The sequence below is a fragment of the Passer domesticus genome, chromosome 2, assembly GCF_036417665.1.
Source record: "Passer domesticus isolate bPasDom1 chromosome 2, bPasDom1.hap1, whole genome shotgun sequence".
Classification (NCBI taxonomy): domain Eukaryota; kingdom Metazoa; phylum Chordata; class Aves; order Passeriformes; family Passeridae; genus Passer; species Passer domesticus.
The window spans coordinates 126180196-126195207 of NC_087475.1; the positions used below are offsets into that span (position 1 = coordinate 126180196).

General features: G+C 51.1%; 1 protein-coding gene across 1 annotated transcript in view; it reads right to left on the bottom strand.

Moving 5' to 3' along the window:
* The window catches only part of GDPD5 (glycerophosphodiester phosphodiesterase domain containing 5), a 97025-nt gene extending 86261 nt beyond the window's left edge, over window positions 1-10764 (bottom strand). The window contains exon 1 of the mRNA XM_064411140.1: window positions 10582-10764. The gene's annotated coding sequence lies outside the window, so the exon portion shown is untranslated. The remainder of the gene's footprint in view (window positions 1-10581) is intronic.
* Between the last annotated feature and the right edge of the window lie 4248 nt (window positions 10765-15012).

Below are 15012 nucleotides of genomic sequence, written 5' to 3' on the forward strand. Positions count from 1 at the left end.
ACATTTTTGCCAGCAACACTTCAGAGAGCTGAGTGATGCCATTGGAACAACCCCCATGCTGTTCCACCCCCAGAGGGAGGTTATTCCTGGGAAGCAGAGGATCTCCCGTGCTCAGCATCCCCCCACCAGGGGAAACTGCCACTTCCAGATGGAAAGCAAGAAGCCAACACATTCCCTGCTCCCAGATTGTTCCCAGAGCCACCCCAGAGTTTGGGAACCAGGGCTGGGGGGAGCAGCAGAGGCAGGTTCAGCTGCCACGTGCCAATGGCTCTCAGGGAAAAGCAGCCAAAAATAGCTCAGACACCTCCAGCCAGCCCCATAAAACCGGGATTTCACTCCTATCCCACTTATCCATGGGATAAATGCTTCCTCCACACCCCCCAGTCACTACAAGCAGGGAGCTGAGTGGGTTTGGAGAGCTCTGGTACATTCTCAGGGCACCAAAGTGCACTCAGCCACCAGGATGAACACAAACCACGCTCAGGGAATGGTTTTAGTTGCACAACACCCCAGGTGAGCATCCCACGAGGTGGTGGAGCACTCCCTGTGTCACTGCAGCAGCAGCAGCAGCATTTTCCCATTGCCACCTTCACACCCTGGTGGTCCCAAAGATGCTCTGGGAGCTGGGATTGTTGAGGGATGATCCCAAATCTTTTCAATGTCTGACACCTTTCCTTTCAGAGCCATCATCAGAGCATCACCATAAGTTATGTCACATTATCTCAGGACAAATAATTCTTTCTTTGTGGTGCTCCAGGGTTAAAGGCAGGATAAAAAGCTCAGTCCTTCCCTGTTCCCATAGAGAAACAAGAGGGAGATGGCACAAGCAAGAGCAAAACCCCCAGAGCTCCAGGACAACCATGGCAGACAGGTTTAATTTGATTTTTCATCACTTTCGAGTTCTCTAAAAGCCAGACAAGTGGCAAACCCTTTCTTTTTTCTTTTTTTCACATTGGTAAATGATGGGCAAAATGAAAATATCAGACTCTACAAATGGTTTCAGCTCTAGAGCAATAAAAATATTTAAATACAGCCCTCATGTTGCATGGCAGGGAGAGGATTTATTGCTGTGGGACACAGGACTTTCCCCACAGGCTGCCTTCCCAAATTCCCAAGCCTCCCACCTGGCAGTGAGCCCTGGGGGGAATCCAGACACCTCAGCAGTCCCTGTGTATCCACTCACAGCATAATTTACTTCCAAGCTCAGCCACTTGCAGCAATATTTATTTTTTTAATCTCGGCTCCAGTGCCTCAGCCCAGCGCTTGCTCTCGACAGCTCTGCCATTTAGCAAGCATTAAACCTGATGGGGCATGAGACAGAACAGGGTTTTCCTCACAGCCCTGTCCAAGAGCTGACAGCCACAAGTCTTTTAGGCAGTATTTATTTCATACCTTTCCTTCACAGAAAAAAAAAAAAAAAAGAAAAAAGAAAAAATAAAAACCCAAAAAAATTAACATAAAAACAAGAAAAATGTAACAGCCTTTTGGAATCAAACATATGGGCTCAGTCACCAAATGTGGCCAATTTGGGAGCAGAATATCTCACAGGCTTCAGGCAATGCTGAAACACAGCAATAAGTTTTAGGGTGGCCAGACAAAAGCAAGCAGGGGACAGACTCCAGACTGCCCCACAATTGTATTCACTTCCAGCTTGAAGTCTCCAGAAAATCCCTTCTAAAAAGCAGGGATTGGGTCAGGGGTCCAGTTTGCAGCTCTCCAAAGGAGATCTGAAGCCACTGCAACCCCTTCCTTCCAAAGGCTGCTTTGTGTTTCCTGGCTGTAGTTTTTAAACCAGAGAAAGGTGGCAGTGCCTCAGGCCTGAGGGGCTGGAGCTGTCAGAAGCACCAAGGATGCTCCTTCTCCCCAGCTCCACAGCCAGCCCAGATAAAACCATCAGCACATCAAGTCTGGGAGAAATCAGATGGCTCTGGAATTGCACAGCCCCAGGAACTCCTGCTGCCACTCATTTTAATTCTGGCCCTTTGGGATCAGGCAGAAGCACCAACCAGGGGCTGATAAACCCCATGAGCTGCTCACACAGCCGAGAGCAGCAACTGCTAGTTGCAAAAATTGGGAACAATTTGGGAGCTGCAGGGTCAGGCTGACCTTGGGCACAGCAGCAGGGAACAGCAACCAGCTCTGGATCCCACTTTGGTCCAAACCCATCTCCTCCAACAGCTCCAGGCAGGGCTGATTCTCCTCAGATTAAGCCCAGCTCAGGCAGCCTTAAAGCCTGGCTTTGAGAGGCACAGGACACAGGGAATGGCTTCCCACTGCCAGATGGGATTTTGGGAAGGAATGGGCAGGCACTGGCATGGGGTGCCCAGAGCAGCTGTGGCTGCCCCTGGATCCCTGGCAGTGCCCAAGGCCATGCAACTCTCCACCACTTCACCCTTTGGCAGCTTCAATCCAATGTTTTCCCACCCCTGCAGAGGTCAGAGCCCTGAGGGAGCACCAAGGTGGTGCAGGAAACCTGTGCTGCCTGCACTGGTGTTCAGTGGCTGCACAAAAACCCCAGGATTTCTTTGAGCAAAGAGCAGCCTGGAGAGATGCAAGAATCCCTAAATTTAACTCACAGCATCCTTAAGTTTGGAAAACACCTCTAACATCTTTGAATCCAGCCAGTAACCAGACTCTGCTGAGTCCAGCACTAAACCACGTCCCCAAGTGCCACATCTGCAGCTCTTTTTGGAGAGGTGACATCTCCATCCAGCCTGTCCAACCCACGTGGAGAGCAGCCACCACCTCCTTACCCACACACACAGAGCACACAGCCACCAGGCAGCTGCCTTTCAGACACAAAAACCTTGATCCCAAAATTGGATCTGGAACATTTCAGCTCACAAACCTTGATCCCAAAATTTAAATTAAAAACCCCACAACCTCCCCAAAAAACCAAACCAAAACAACAACAAAAAAAGGAAAATAAATGATAAACAAATTGGAGGGGGACTTACAGAGCAGCAGCAGTCCCAGCACAATTGCTGCTTGGATGCTGTGTGCTGAGGGAGCCAGGGCAGCCTCACTCATCCCCGAAGCCCTGCTGATATTCAGGTTTAATAGTGCTGATAAGGCCGAGCTGGAACAGCTCTTACGCACTGCAGGTTTTATCTGTGGCACAGCACACTTGTTACAGACCCTCCCTTATCAGCACTGCAAATATCAGCCCAGATAAGGGCAGGCACAAAATGCCTGGGAAGGTGCAGAAACTGGAGCAGACACGTTGGGGTTTTTGACTCCTTTGGCCTCAGCTGCCCCTGTTCCTCACCCCGTGTTCCCCCCACAGCTCCACATCCAGCCCCAAAGCTGCTCCAGGAGAGGAGCAGAGCAGGCTTCAAGCCAGTCCTGCAGAGCTGTCCCTCCAGGGAACCCTGCAGATGAGCTGCAAAGTTCAGGGAAATAAGCAAAAAGCCATTATTTCCCCCGAGCTGGGAGAGGAGAAGCCAAGAGAGCAAAGTGATTTCCTCACGGGTCCAATGCAGCTCAATATAACCAATTACCCCAGAAATTTGGATTTAAGGACTCTCATGACAGAAGGGGTTTAACAGAGTGAGCTGACCCTTTCAGAAACACAGAGGACTCAAACATTTAAGCTCATTGTGCTGCTAGAAGTGGATCTGTACCTGCTCATTGCAGGGCAGCTCTGAAAGTCTGGACACTGGGTTAGAGCTCCCCAGCAAGCCCCCAGGCTTCCCTCCTGAGCCACATTCCCACTCTGACGCTGGGGTGCTCATCACATCAGCTCCAGGGGGGGATTTCCAGCCCAGCAGGAGCTCCCAGGTCCAATCCCATCTTGCCATGAACAAGCCAATCTTCCTCCTGACACCTTTCCCCAGCAGGGAGCATCCACAGGAGCCATCCCCCAACCCCAGGTGACACTGGACAGGGCACCAGCATCACTGAGGCAGAGATTCCCTTCCCAGAACGATTCTGTGCAGCTCCTGGGGCTCAGCAGAGCCCAGGACAAGGCTTGGAGCTGAGACCTGCCCAGGTACACATCCAGGGAAGGACAATCCCCTCCCACACTGCTCTCTTCCAGGGCCAGCAGCTCCATCCCTCTAATCCCACAAGCAGCTTTATTTCTCTTGGCAGAGCAGAGCTGTCCCAGGAGCCCTGGCAGGGTTTGTGTTTCACGCAGCCCAGTGACCTTGTGAGGCACTAAGGGCTGTCCCTGCCAGCATCAGGCACACCAGAGCAGGCTTATTGCCACCACATCAACATCTGCACACCTGCAGCTGGCTCACTGCACATTCCCTCAGTGCACAGCTCTCCCGGAGCAGGAGCTGCAGATCCAAACCAAAAAACGCAAAGCCAAACAAGTCCCTACGCAGATTAGGGAGCAGTTGTGATAAGGGAAAGCATCTCCAGCCGAGCTGTCAACCTTGCACTTTAAATCAGGCTTTTAATGAGGGCTGCGAGCACTCTGGGTGATTAACTCGCAGCTAAAGAGGGGCTGAGCTGCTTCATTCCCAACGCACATCCTGCCTCCAGGATCCAGGCAGGAGCAGGAAAGCAGGAGATGATCTTGCAAGCTGTCAGCCGCCACCAAGTGATGCCAAAGCCCATGCAGGGAGGGGAAATCACCCCAAAAACGAGAGCCTGCCGCCACTCTGTACTCACAAAGCATCAAATGCAGCACAGCGAGTGGTGTGGGAGCTCCCAGTCCCCAGCTCCAGGGCACAGGGGAAAAGGAGACAGCAATATCTGTATTTTTGGCAGGCATTTTGGTATCCAAGAGCTGGAAAACAGGGATTACAAATCCAGTGTCCCAAGTGGAGAGCAATCCTTGATGATGAGTGTAATTTGCACGTGAACAGGAACACATCTAAAAATAGGTGTTGGAGAAGGTCTCACCTCCCCTCTTGGCTTGATGAATTCCAGGGCTCCCAAACCCCCCAGATGCACAGATCTCAAGGACTGTTCAGGCACTATTGCTGTGCAGATCTCTAAGATCAACCACGGATGGCAAAATCTAAGCCCAAAATGCTTGAGGGAAACAGAGCAAATCACTCCTGGACACCCAAAACAGGACCCAGGAGCTGCCTCTTTGCTGGGTTTCAAACTGCAACAGGATTGACTGAGAGTCTGAAGTCTCACTGACAAGATTCCTGAGTAATTAGTAGGCAGATGGATAGCAAAATTCCCACAATACCTGCAAATAATCACTGCTTGATCAGGAAACTGCCTAAAAACCATCACCTACCTGACAGCCTTGAGGAATAATTTCTTTATGGCGCTGCTTCATGCAAGAAAGGAGAATTACAGAATCATCACAGAAAGATTTGGGTTGGAAGGGGTCATAAAAATAATCTTTTTCCATGGGCAGGGACACCTTCCACTAGCCCAGGTTGCTCAAAGTAGTTGGGAAGGGAGAGACACCCTGGATTTGAACATACACTTCCCACCTTCTCCAAAAGAGCCTTTTCTTCCTCTGAGAAAGGTCAAGGGGTTGGATGACTCTTTGCTACACCAACAGCTGGGACATGCAGGAAATATTTTAATCCCAAGGAAAGCATTAATTACCACTTGGCCAAAAAAAAAAAAAAAAAAAAAAAAAAACAACCAAAAAAAAACAATCCAGACAGCAAAATCCACCCAAATATCACAGAGTGCCCTCAGCACAGGGGTAAATCCCTGTAAGAAAACCTAAACCCTCTCTATCCCTCCCAGGGACTGAGTTTAAGCTGTATCCTGGGAAGCCCTCAGCCCCATCCTGCCCCTCGGGGCAGCACTGGGGATACAGATCCCAGTTTTACCCCCATTCCCCAATGTTTTACTCAGATAAGAGCCCTGCAGTCAGCACACGGGGCTGAGATGGGGTCACACACAGGGACACCCCCAAAAGGGCCAGGTCCCTCCCTCCTGGCAAGGTCCAGGGCAATTTCACAGCACAGCAAGCCAGACTTGAGCCTCAAATCCTCCCCAAGCTCTTAAGTGCCCTGCTCAGGATTAGCTTCCCAAGAATCTTGTGGAACACCCCGAGCATCCCCTGCCACCGTCAGGTGCCAATTCCCAACTGCTCCAAGTCAGGAAATGCAATGCATTTTGTTTTGCTGCAATCCTGCAGAACACTGACTTGATTTTAGACTTGATTTATGATTAGGTGACTGTCAGCTCAAGAGATTCATCAATACCAGCTAAGTGGCCCAAATATAATCTCCTAGAGTGGCTCAGGGACCACGTGGATGTTGGAGGGTACAACCAGTCCATTACATCTTTTTAAAGGCTACACCCAAAAATACCTATTAGAGGAAACTCTGGGTTTCACCTTGGACTATTTCAGTCACAAGCTGCTTTCCCTGGGCAAACGTGAGCCTGAAACTCAGCACAGCTAAAAACAGCCAAGGACCAGAATATTTCTGTTCTGTGCATTTCACCTCGGGCTGGGGGAGGGACAAGTTTCATTTCACCTATTTCACCTCAGCAAGGAGGAAAGGGAAGCAAAACACAGGGGCCAGACATTTATGAGGAGATTATACAAGTTGCAGCAGCATTTAAAATAAATAAATAAAGAATTAAAGGCAAGCTGACAGCTAAGGGGGAAAGTGGGAGATAAAAAGCTGCTTTGGCACAGCACCACGTGGTAAAACTCTGAAAGTGAAACAGATTCTTCTGAGCATTCCCAGCCAAGAAGAGAATCAACTTACAGTCCATCACCTCCAGGATCCAGCAGCCTGGACCCCAAGCTCCTCATGGAAAGCGTGGCTCCAACACAGAGAGGTGCAGGGAGGGCAGGAGGGTTCAGGTCTGTCATGACCAAGGAATTACACTAAAACCAGCCCAGGCTCTTTCCAAGGAGGAGATTAACCACCAGCAGGGCTCTGCACAGACGGGGACAGAGCTGGTGCCCAGATTTGTGCAGCACCCCAGGAAAGCTGTAATTTCCCCCTCTCCTATTCCCAGTTCACCCTTCAACCAGCAAGGAGAAAAAAGAAATAAAACCAGATAAGAGTCACACACACAAAAAGCAGGCACAAAAAGAAACATTTTCATTTTCGTTTTTCATCATCAGGACCAGTCCTGCCCAAGAGAACAAAGACAGCTCAATCCCCACCTGAGATGGATTCCAAACGTGGAAACATGGAATGCATGGAGGCACAGGCACAAAAAACTTCCCCAAATGCCACCCCAAAAGCTCCTTGTTTGAACACCCTTGAGGGGAACACTCTGTACCTTGAAACCACTCCTTGGCAGAAATCTTCTACAAATATTTAATTGCTTATAAAAAAGAAAACCTTTTTGTGTTGTTTGTCAGGCTGTTGAGCAATGACAGACTATTGCACCAAATATTCAGGCAGTTGTCCTGCCAGTATCTGTGGGCACTTCTGGAGGAAGTGGGGAGAACACAGTGGTTTGCTAAAGAGGAAAAAGCAGCAAAGCCAAACACCAATGTGCAGCAATTTTTTTTTTTTTTTTTTTTTGGAAAGTCAAGACATGCATTAAAGTAGCTGTATCTAATCACTGTTTATAGAGGGGCTGGCAGGCAAAAGCAACTGCCATAAAGTCTTTCAAATCCCTTTTCCCAGCACCATGCTCAGAATGTTCCTGCAAAGGGCTGTTAAGCACTGAGAGCAGGGCTGGAAGGGGAATCTTTGGTTTGGGAAGAAGGGAGGGGGATGAGGTGCCTAGCTCCTAAACCCACCCTGGTGCAGAACTCCTCTGGAGGAGGTGGCAGCTCCGTGGAGAAGGAACGGGCTCCTTGGTGTGACACTGCCCTCTCCTGAGCACAGGGGACTGCTCAGCTCACACCCAGCCCAGAACAAGGATTCTGGGGAGCCCTGAGCAGACACCCTGCAGCAAATAGGGAAAATGAGACACCACTCACCCCAGAGCAGCTCCAGCAGACCCCACAGCCTCCTCACAGCAGCAGCACCAGCTGGGATACAGGACAAGGTGAAATACCCCTTTGTGAGCTCCTTGGAGCCTAATTAGCTGCAGCCTAATGAAGCAAAGGGACTGCCAGGTGAATCCCATCTCTTTACCTCAGGAGTTGGAACTGGAGGAGCTTTAAGGTCCTTTCCAACCCAAACCATCCCACAAATACCAGCGTGAAGGTGCAAAGCATCTCAGGGATGGGGCAACATCTCAAGAAAAAGGACTTTAAAACCAGCATTGCAGACTCCAAGGAAAGCATGTTCCTACCTCACCGTGTTTGTAGGAAAGCTGCTCTCAGGAGAAGCCCTAAGTGCCCCTCCAGTCCAGCCCCACCTTCCCACACAAGCCCGCAGCTGCACCAGGAGTGTTTCAAAGGTACAACCATTGCCTTTTATCTTCAGCCTCGGGAAGACTCACAGAGCAAGTCAAAGGACAATATTCCCCCCAGGTGTGTCTGGTTAAAGGGCACCCAGACCTAACTTCCACCACCTGAGAGCATCAAAGTACTTCTGACACAAATGAGGGTGAAGGAGCCACCTGCTCCCTGCATCTTTAACCTCCACCCACAACAGCACCTGCACCTGTGAGCTACTCCAACCCACAAAAAACACCCCTAAACACAGTGATTTTGGCATGGTGATTTTAAGGCAGTTACTTGAGATCAAATACACCTGGGTACACAGTTAATGGGTAAAAGTACAACAAAGGGCTGTCCCTTCACAGCTGGTTCTGTCTCATAACCTTAATGGTTTATCAAGCAATTTATTGCCCTGCTAAAAACCAAACCCTTTGTCATTAATTCTGAGCCAGCAGTTTCTGAATCTACAATCTGACACCAAATCAATTGATCTGACCAAGACTCATTTTCCTTCCAAGACAAACACCAGTCGTGCTTTGCCGAATTATCGCAGGGAAAAGTGAAACAAGCAGAACACGCTCATTTAATAAAAAAAGTACAGCTTGACAGAGACACCCACTCTAAAATTAACTCTGCCTCAAAGCAGAGCTTGTATTTGCCTCTGAAGAAGAACCTCCTAAATCACAGAGAAATATTCTGCAGCTCCACAATGGGATATCAGCGTGAAGATGTTTCAAAGCTTGGCAGAGGAGGGTATGTTAAAATAACAGGCTTTAAGGAGTCAGGATGCATCACTGCTCAGGTGGAGAAAGGCTGGCTAATGAATTAATGGACCATTTTCCATAGCAATCTGATGAGGAAAATGGACATGCCAGACCAAATGCGAGGCAGGAAATCCATTTACCTCAGCTTTTCCCCGGCCACACCTGCCAAGTGTAAGCTGGCAATTTGTAAGGGGAAAAGAAGGAGAAGGCTGTTATCCTGCATGGGGCTGGGTGATCCAAATCCCAAAAAAGCTCTTTAAGAAGCAGCACCACTCTGACTTGTACTTGCTAATCAGCAGCAATCGAAATTTCCTGGCAGCTGGAGCATCCTGAGGAGACTCCAGCACCCTGGATTTAATGTTCTGCATGTACAATATAACTTTCTAATGGAGAAAAATCCGTACGGGCTCCTTCCCACCAGGACAAAGAGCCAGCAAAGAGAACCATAATTCATGATTTTTTAAGTTTCACATGCAGCACGGCTCTGCCTGTTCCTGACATCTATCCCTAATCCCTCTCCAGCCCCAAAATAACCCTTAAGCCAACACGATTACACACAACAAGAGCGGCTGTAAGGACCCAGCCCTGAAATCCCAAAGCACGGCGAGTCTGACACAGCCAGGTTTTTCCTGGCTGGAGAACCCCCATTTCCATCTGGCCAGGGGTGAAATTTCACAGCTTCCACACCAGGAATTGCTCCAGCAGCCCTTTTCCAGAGCAAGCCTCACATGCCGACTGCAACTCCTCCATGCCCAGTTTTCCGGGCGGGGAACAGACGGGACGCGGGTGAGGGTTTCAATAAAACAGCAACGAGACGATTTCCCCCCGTCTTCTCCCTGAATTACTTTTTTTTTTTAAATTAGTTTCTTTGCAGGCATCAAGAGAAAGTGACACCCTATTATATTCACCTTTTTCCACCCTCTCTGCTCAGTTCTCGCTGGAAATTTGGGGTCTTTAGCAGAGGCTTTGCTGCCGGGGAATGTCGCCAGGAGCCACCAGGACATCCCTGAGCATCCTCAGGGAGCTGGATGGGCACTGAGCGCTCCTCCAGCTGGACCAGCAGCAATAATAAATAAATCCCTCTTGGGATTCAGCTGCCTCAGGATTTTACAGCTCCGGACAACGGCGGTGCGAAGCCCTGGGACGGCGGGACACTGCGGATGCCATCATTCCATACCCAAACGAAGCGTTCCCTGTTAAACAAGCAGGGCCCGAAGGGGAACGGCGGTGTCGGGATGCACAGCGGGACACTTCGGGGGTCTCGGGGACCAGACCGGGACCTCTCCCCGGAGGGGTGCCCAGCCCCGTCCCCCAGCAGCGGGAGCAGCGCTCGCATCCCCAACTTCGCTCGGGATGCTGGCGGCCAGGTGAGCCACCCGTGGGGAGGGAGGGGGCGAGGAAACGCCTTTGGGGCAGGCAAAAGAAACACCTTTCGGGGCAAAGCAAGGCGATTTCGGACACCGCAGCCCCTCCTGGGGGTGCAGCCAGCCCGGCAGAGCTGTCCCACCCGCGGCAGCTCAGCATCGCCCCGCAGCCCGGGGGATGCGGGATCCCCCAGCCCTCCCTTCCCTCCCTTCCCTTTACCTGCTGCCGCCGGGAGATCTGCCAGGTTCCCGAGCCCCGCGGAAGGGCAGCCCGGCCCCGGCGGCAGGGCAGTGCCAGGGCCGGCAGGGAAGGGCGCAGGGACGGCGCTGGCACGGCCCCGGCCCCGCAGCCCGGCTCGGCTCGGCTCGGCTCGGGAGCGGGGCGGGCGCTGGGCCGGGCGGCTCCGCCCCGGGCGGCGCGGGAGGAGCGCAGCCACGGCAGGAGGAGGAGGAGGAGAAGAAAAGGAAGCTGCAGCCAGCCGTGGGGAGCTCTTCTCTTTTGGGCTGCGAGCGAACCCCCCACCAGAACTGCGAGCTGTGGTTTGGGGGGCAAGGAAAAGTCTGGGGCAGCCCTGGGATGGGGAGTGCTCGGCGCTGTGCCGGGGGCTCGGGAATGCTGAGCCCCTAAAGGGCAGCGAGCAGCCGGGAATCGCAGAATGGGCTGGGCTGGAAGGGAACTTAAGGATCATCGCGTTCCAGCCCCCCTTTCCACTGTCTCAGGTTGTTGCAAGCCCCGTCCAGCCTGGCGTTGGACACTTCCAGGGATGGGGCAGGCATAGCTTGGGGTAGGAGGGATGTTCTGTGTTCCTACCTGGGTGGATAGAGGTGGATAAAAAGGGTCAGGGCTTTGCAGCCTGATTTCTCCCCACCTTTCCAACTCACCCTTCATTTTTTCCACCCCCTTTATCACCTGCACCTGGTCCTACGTTAGATCCTGAACTCCCAAGTGTGTAGGTGGATCTGATCACACTGAGGCCACCGTGCTGTAGCATTTTGGGAAGGATGAGTGTTTTGTTGGATCTAGACCATGCCCAGGACTTGTTTTCCTCACACTGCAGCAGCACAGGTTATTTGGGATGAGAAGGATGCCCAGGCCTGCCCAGCGCTGTGGCCAAAACTCAGCTGTGTCCTGGCTGTGAATCCTTTGCCCTTCTTGATGCAAGGTGACAAAACACTTGGCTGACAGCAATGGATTCATTTTTTTCCCCCTGCAAATTGGCTATTTCCCACGTCTTTGGCCCAGCCCTGAAGTAGAGACTGATCCAAGCAGAGCAAAAGGAAGGGATGTGCTGTCAAAATAACAAGCAAGCCCAAGCCAAATGCCAGACTCCTCTTTACTGAGGCAGACTGAGAGGTCGCTGGCAACTGGCTCTTTTCCTCGGAGGAGCAGAAATAATCCTGCTGCACCCAGCAGCAGGGAAATTCTGGAGGTGAAAAATCAGAATTTATAGTCTGATCCAAGCAACGAGCAGCACAGCAGAGGAGCTGCAGGGTTGAGGTACAGGCAGCTGTCCTGGCAGCCCTTTGCCAAGTGCTTCTCCTTCCAGCACTGCTGACATTTCAGAATCACAACCCTGAGAGCTGTGATTACCTTAAATCCTGATGAAAATCTCTCCTGTGGGAGCATTTTATTTGCTGCCTGGTTTTATTTGCTCTGCCTGGTCCACGGCAGAGCTTCAGGATGTGTTTTCCTGCAGGCTTGGGGGTGGATGAGCAGAAGGGGACGGGACAGATGCAGATATTCCAAGGCACGTAACAAAGTCTGGTGCCTTTGCCAAACTTTAAACATCCTCGGTTTTGTGCCTAAGGATTGCCTTTTAACTTCAGCAGAAAGACTTCAGCCTTTTGTTAAGATCAAGGGGAAAATCTTTTTTTCTGGCACCAAGAGGAAATACTCTTCAAACTCGTGAGGTTCCAGAAATCCTGCAGATGCTCCCAGCACCAGCCAGTCAGTTCTTTACAGCATCCATTTGCTGAGGAAAATGCCTCTGAGAAGATACAGAGTTTGCACATTTTCAGAATATTTCTGTGATTTGGCTGGTTGAATCCGACCCAGGATCCTGCCAGGATGCAGGGCTGGGGAAGGATTTGTTCTCCAGCCACTCCAAGCAGCTGTGAGGACAGCAAAGATGGGCACAGGGACCATCTCTGCCCCCTGAAAGCAGCACTTTGCCTGCTAAGGGCCATGCAGTTTCAAAGAAAAGCCACTGAAGGAAATTGACCATGAATTTCCATGCAGCCTCTACGAAAACAAATGCAATTTTGGACAGGGAAGGTTGGTTTCAGATTTATAAGCTCCTTCTCCCGTGCTAAGTGCCTTGAATGCACAAAGCTAATTTAAATATCTCCCTTTGGCATGGGAGGGATTTCTGCTGTGCTCATTCCTCACATTTCCAGCCAGCTTCACTTCCAAAGGATGCAGCTGTAAAGCCCTCCTGAAAACCCCTGGACCCCTGTGACACTCCCTGTGTGTGATTCCCTTTTTAAGCTGCTCCTTTAGGACCTGGCTCAGCTCTAAACCAGGGCTGAGTTTTGGGATTTCACACCACATCCTGAAAGTGTTCTGTTACGTGCTTAAGGAAGAGAAAATTCCTCCAGAAGGCACATTTCTGTTTCCTGGCAGGGAAATACGAGACTGGCAGCTCAGAAGGGCATCAAGGCAAATCCTCTGAGGAGTCACTGCTCTGGTCTTTGGGATGGGTGGTGAGGGAGATGCTGCAGGTTCCTACAAGAGTGGGATCAGGAGGAATAGGTTGATTAATCCCTAAACTCAGCACCGGCTTTCTCCAAGAAAAAGTGTTGTTCCATCTTCTTTGTGGGCAGAAAAAAACCCTTTTCCCTCCTCCCAGGCTCACAGTGGGGGGAAGTCTTTGCTGGAGAAACACTTTCCTGAACAGTCCAGATGACCCAGACGTGGCCTTGGGCACTGCCAGGGATCCAGGGGCAGCCACAGCTGCTCTGGGCACCCTGTGCCAGGGCCTGCCCACCCTCACAAGAAGGAATTCCTTCCCAATATCCCATCCATCCCTGCCCTCTGGCAGTGGGAGCCATTCCCTGTGTCCTGTCCCTCCATGCCTTGTCCCCAGTCCCTCTCCAACTCTCCTGGAGCCCCGTTATGACTTGAGCTCTCCCTGGAGCCTTCTCAGAGATGTCAGGCCATGTTGGATGTTCCCTTCTCTGCATCTGCTGCTGCACTCATGGGCAAGACAAGGCAGGGTGTGGTGCCAGCACAGCAGACTCCCCATGGCTTTTTTGGGGGGCAGAGCGAGGAACCCCTGCTCAGCTGCCACATCTGGATGGTGGACACCGAGCAAGGCCGGGAGATTCCAACATCTCGATTTTGCAGAGAGAAAATACAGGCTGCAGGAAGGCAGGGGATGCCTGGCAGGAGGGGAGCAGAGCTGTGCCCGTGTCTGTGCCCCTGCAGAGGAGCCTGGGAGGCAAATCCCGGCTGGGGCTGCCCCGGAGCAGCCCGGGCAGGGGAAGGAAGCAGCGGAGGGACACACCATTGTTCTGCCCCTGCAGCTCTCAGGGCAAACAGGAGGGAGCTCGGCGCTTTCCTGTGTTTGTGCTGCCAATATTTTCATTAAGGTCCTTTTTCCTACCTCTCTGCAAGGCCTTTGTGCCTCTAATAAGTGCAAGGGGGGTGTTGATTGTAAGCGTCCCCTCAGGCATAATTATTTTACCATAATAGCATTTACAGGGAGGGCTTGCAGGGCTATTTTCCTGTTACATCCTCTGTATTTCAACCTCTCTTTCACTTTTTTTTTTTGCCTCCTCAGGCTGCCCCAACAAGCCCTTGTAAGGTCTCCGTCCCTGCAGCACAAGCCATGGTGAACTGGTGAGTCCTGAAGAGATAGCTGAGGGTGAAAATAGGAATATTTGATGTTACCCAGCAACTGGAAATGAAGATATCTTTTGTCCACCAAGTCAGGAAACACTGTTTGCACAAGAGCTGTGTTTGTCTGCTCTGGGGGAGTTAACCAACAACCCCTTCCAGGAGATTAGAGTGATGTAATAAACAGGAGGAAAGTCAGCAGCAGAGATTATTGGAGCAGGTAAATCAGGTCCCTGTCACCCTCAGCATCCCCTGATGACTGCACTGAACTCTTGCTGTGTGTGGGAGGAAATAACAGGTAAATAAATATGAAATAAATACAATAAATATAAAATTGAGAAGATCTGGAGGAGCCAGGAGCAGTTTTTTGTGGTGGTGGTGGCAAGGTGAGGAATGTCTGTCTTAGGATGAAGAGCACCCTGTGCTCTCCTGTCCCTCTGAAGCCCTAAAGGATGTTCCCCTATACCACTGTCTTGGGGAAACAACCCCTGGACTGGCCCCCGAGCCCTTCAAAGGGCTGGAGAATGCTGGATCTGTTCAGTGCATGCAGAGCCCTCTGGATGGAGGGGAGCTGGGCAGTCCTGACAAGGACAGTCACTGCCACAAAGGGTCCCCCAAGTGACAAGACTTAGTCCTGTATCCCAAGCTGGTGACCTTTCACTTGCTGGCATTTTTTCCCCACATGAAATACACAGTTGGAAGGAATGAAGCCATCCAAAACCTCCAGCTCCTGCTCTTAGTATCAAGCTTAGGATAAACACAAATTTCCTGTGGAAAAAAGAAAAACCCATAGTAAAAAACCATGTTGGTGTG